Raw genomic sequence first — 4,718 nt, 5'->3', positions numbered from 1 at the left:
ATGCCGCGGAGCAACTAGGCCCGTAAGGCACAATTACTGAGCCTGCACATCTGGAGTCTGTGCTCCACAACAAGAGAGGCCGCGATAATGAGAGACACGTGCACCGCGATGAAGAGTGGCCCCCACTTGCCGCAACTAGAGAAAGCCCTCGTACAGAAACGAAGACCCAACACAGCCAAAAATAAATTAAAAAAAAAAAAAAAAAAGCTAGTATGACCTCAGATATCATTACTATTCTACTCTATACCAATCATATCATAGTTGGAGTACTGTTTTCAGTTTAAAGTTCATACAAATAGAACACTTCTTTCTCATCTTTTTATTTTTCATAGGAAATATAAGCACATGGGGGAAAAGTATAAAGAACCAAAATATATTCAATAAAAAGAAAATCTTTTCACTCTGAGCCCCAGTCTCCCTCCTCAGAGGCTACTACTATTACTAATTTCTCCTGTTAGATGGACCATGTTTAAAAAGGAGTAGTTCACAATTCAACAACAAACACTGACTGGGTACCCAGTTTGTGCTAGACACAAGCGTTAGGTGCTAGGGAATCAAGTCATTTAGAATCAGCCCTGTGCAATAGTGGAGACAGACACAAAACTGATCATTTCAATAAAGTATAAACTTTTATTTTTTTCAGTATACAAAGAATACATGTGAGATCTCTCCCAATTGCATCGTATCTATCATTTTCATGTGTATCTTCCACAGGCATCTTGAGCTAGGCATGTCCAAAACTCAATCACCAGTCACCTCCCAAAATGAGTTCACCTCTATATTTCCTAAATCAGAGAATGGCATCCCATTTATCTAGGGGCTCAAGCCAGAAAACTCTCACTCAGCAGATATTTATCAAGCATCTACAATGTCTAATGCCGTCTAGACCATGAACATATGATAGCAAATAGGGTCCTCACTAAAACTTGTTTATGGAACTCATTCTTGACTTCTCTCACCTCTGCCCTCCCAATTCAGTCATCAAGTCCTGCCACTTCTACTTCCTGAATTCCAGTGGGATCTATTTCCATCCATGCTGGCAATACCCTAGTATAGGCTGCCATCTTCTTTCCCCTGGATTACTACAATGAGGTCGTAACTGGTTTTCCTTCCTTCAGTCTTGCCACTCTTCAATTCTATTTTCTCACAGCAGCTAGTCATCACCTAAATACAAACCTAATCTTGTTGAAACCCTTTAAACGTCTTATTACTTTTAAGAAGAACTCCAAACGCCTTAACATGACTAGTAATACTCTTCATGATCTGGTGCCTCTTTACCTCCCAGCCCTGTGTCTAGAATCTCTGTTCCTAGGCTGTGCTCTCCTCTCATGTCTGGGCCTTCACGGTTGTTACCTCTCTTGCCCTCCACCCTTTAACTTGGCCAATTTCTAGCTAGTCTCCTGCATGGAGCCACTCAGACTAAACCACAATTTTTTTTTTTTTTTAATTACTTGTCTCCCTTCCCTATGAGAGTATAAGCTCTGTTAGGTCAATTATTAGATTATTATCACATATGCTTGTTCATTATTATACTTCCAGTACCTAGCTTAGTGTCTGGCATAAAATAAGAGGGTCAATAAATATTTTTTGAATGAATAAATCTATACCTAGAAAGTCAGAAGGAAAGTCAACTAGTTCAGACTGTGGATTAGGGAAAGGCTTCTTAGAAGACACCTGAAAAGTAAGTAAAGAAAGTAGGGATCAGGCAAAGAAAATCAAGACAGTCCAGACGGAGTCAACAAGAATAAGAAAAGGTCTCAAAGTATAAAACAGCCTCATGAATGGGCAGTGGGTGTGATGGGAGATGACAGTGGAAACATAAACAGTGGCAAGATCATGGAGGTCCCAGGGTGCAGGTTATGGAGTTGGACTTTGTCTTGGAGGTGATGGTGGGAGGGGTTGTAGAAGTTTAACCAGACCAGTGAAATAGTCAGATTTACATTTAAGACTGATCATTACGGCTGCTACTTAGAAGACAAAGTGGGGGATGCAGGTGAGGGTTGTAAGGCCCAAAGCAACAATGAGATAGATTGGGCAGTTGAAAAAAAAGAAAGGGATAAATTAGAATTTGAATGGCTCATGAGCCCTCCCAAATGCATCTATCTAGGAGGCAAGGAAATAAAAATCTGAATCTCAAGGAAGAAGTCAGGGATAGCAGTAGTTTTTGGATCCTTAAGCAAATAGATTAAAACAATGAGAATGGATGACACGCTGAAGGAGAAGATTTATGCAAAAAAAAAGAAAAATCAAGGTTGAAACTTACACTGTATAAAGGGCAGGCAGAGAAAGAGCCCCCTAAGAAGCACGAGATAGGCAGAAGACACAGGAGAGAAGCAAAGGGACTTAGGTTTCAAGAAGGGTCTGATTAATGGTGTAAAATGTAGCAGAGAGGTCTAGAAAGAGGCACTGATTAATAGCACAGGAGGAGTAGGCACTATTCATCTTCTGAGATCAATAAGAGAGAGGCAGATAAATGTGGTGGTAAGGGAAATGGGTGGGCAGGAAGTTAAGGAATGTGCTGCATGATGGCTTGAATTTTCTCAATTAACTGGGAACAAGGTTGCTGGAAATGTCTGTGGCCCCTGAGAAATCTCTATATTCAAATAAGTGGGTGCTTGATGGCAAGGAGGGTGTAGGACCCAGTCTGAGTATTTCATCTGTTCCTACCACACTAGACCAAGTGAATCAACTGTTCATCCTCACTGACCCACTTAAAACAAAGCAGAAACAACAATTTGGAATTCCTGTCACTTAAAAAAGAGATTTAAAAAATTTTAACCAAAAGCACTAGCTACCACAGGACCACCACCTGAATTAAAGATAAAGTCCTAGTTGCAGGCTGCCATGGTCTCACTGAGCATCCCATCTTGTCAGTCAAAGGTCTGCTCAGTCCTTACAGGTCTGTCATCCAGGATCTAAAGTGCAATCTAGAAAAGGAACATGGAATTAAAATTAGAAAAGAAACTGGCATAAAAGTCGCAGATGCATGTGAATGTGTGTTAAGTGCTTGAAAAATATCTTTTACACTACTCTAGTCACCTTCAAATAAAAAGAGAAGTTGAAGCTGAGGACGGCAAGGTAGTTATGAGAAATCACTGCAAGTTATAAGACAGGGAACTGACAAATGATAAAGGAGTGTCAAGAATTGGGCGTGAGCTGAAGCTGCAGACCAAGAACCTGTTGTACATCACTTTGTGTGATTTTCTCCAGGGTGCCCAGCTGGGGATTTATGGGACAGATTCAGGGTTAGGATTTTGACAGGCACTGGGGTCAGAGGCAAGGGATGCTGGGAGTTTGGATGTTGATAAACCATGCAGTCTAGGCTGGGAAGGGAGGTAATGGGAGGAGAGCTGACAGGGAAAATGAAATATAAGAGCAGATACAGAGCATGTGAGGGTATATAGGTCCAGGGGAAAAAAGATGCTACAGCCATAAAGAGTACTGGAGTCTAATTTTCTGCTGTAGTTAATGTCTTTATGGATAATGACAAAACTCTAGAAAGTTTAGGTTGGGATTTCTGGATTTCTGCCCTCTACTTCACAATGACCAGTAACAGACAACTGAATTTTGAAAAATCAGATCTACCCTTATAATCGAGACAATCTGAATAAATACCCATTCGTGTTTTTCTTAATTTTACTTCTAATATAACTATCAATTTGCCATATCTACAGTAAAATTATCCACCAAATAAACAATTATTTTATTGTAAATAGAGTCATCCTGCTCTTCCTTCACCTCATTTTTCTCTCTCCATATGGTCCATTCTATTCTTCGTTTACATATAGGTCACTCTTTCCTTGTCTGGACTCTTAACAATGGTTCAGGCATTTGTCGAGCACTTACCATTTGCAAGATATTTTACTAGGACAATGTATAAATAATAATAGTCAAAATAACAGGTAATACTTATCGAGTGCTTACAATTCTGCCAGACACTTTACCTGAATGAATCCACTTAATCTTCATGACACCCTATAAAATATTATCGCTACTTTAAAGATGCATAAACCAGTTTACTTAGGTTGAACAACTTGCCTGAGTCCATACAGATAGTAAGCAGTGTAATGAGGGATTTTTTTTTTTTTTTTTTGGCTGCATTGGGTCTTCGTTGCTGCGTGCGGGCTTTCTCTAGTTGCAGTGAACAGGGGCTACTCTTCGTTGTGGTGCGCAGGCTTCTCATTGTGATGGCTTCTCTTGTTGGGGAGCACAGGCTCTAAGTGCGCGGGCTTCAGTAGCTGTGGCACGCGGGCTCAGTAGTCATGGCTCGCGGGCTCTAGAGCTAAGGCTCAGTAGCTGTGGCACACAGTCTTAGCTGCTCTGCGGCATGTGGGATCTTCCTGGACCAGGGCTCGAACCAGTGTCCCCTGGGTTGGCAGGCGGATTCTTAACCACTGCGCCACCAGGGAAGCCCCGTGATGAGGGATTTAAACCCAGCTCTTTCTGACTCAAGAGCTGAGCTCTCAGCCATTATGCTAGCTATGGTCCTTTACCCTGCCTCTAAGAAGATACCGCCTAGTGGAGTATGTGCATGCACAAGTAATCAGTTTGATTTGGTAAGTGCCAATGAGAAAGGTCTTTTTTCTCTCCTCTCCTCACTCCAAGTATTTTTTAAAAAATCTATTTTCTAACTCACTTTTGAATTTTACTAGATTCTGACTCTTGAGAATTACATCAGTAAGTGGACATAGAAAAGGGAAAAGGAAGCCCTAAACTAC

At 41.0% G+C, this 4,718-nt stretch overlaps 1 long non-coding RNA gene across 2 annotated transcripts; it reads right to left on the bottom strand.

Moving 5' to 3' along the window:
* Positions 1 to 604: 604 nt before the first annotated feature.
* On the bottom strand, positions 605 to 4,396 carry LOC309639337. 2 transcript variants are annotated; one of them, XR_014251608.1, is made up of 3 exons: positions 4,039 to 4,396; positions 2,704 to 2,927; positions 605 to 2,671 (listed from the first exon to the last, which is right to left on the bottom strand). It is a non-coding gene; the product is annotated as an uncharacterized lncRNA (long non-coding RNA). The 2 variants fall into 2 exon arrangements; XR_014251607.1 differs by having other exon boundaries at positions 605 to 2,927.
* Between the last annotated feature and the right edge of the window lie 322 nt (positions 4,397 to 4,718).

Source organism: Balaenoptera physalus, assembly GCF_965194825.1.
Source record: "Balaenoptera physalus genome assembly, chromosome: 1".
In the NCBI taxonomy this organism is placed as follows: domain Eukaryota; kingdom Metazoa; phylum Chordata; class Mammalia; order Artiodactyla; family Balaenopteridae; genus Balaenoptera; species Balaenoptera physalus.
The sequence above is the reverse complement of the archived record's forward strand: the minus strand, read 5'-3'. Positions and strand labels throughout refer to the sequence as shown.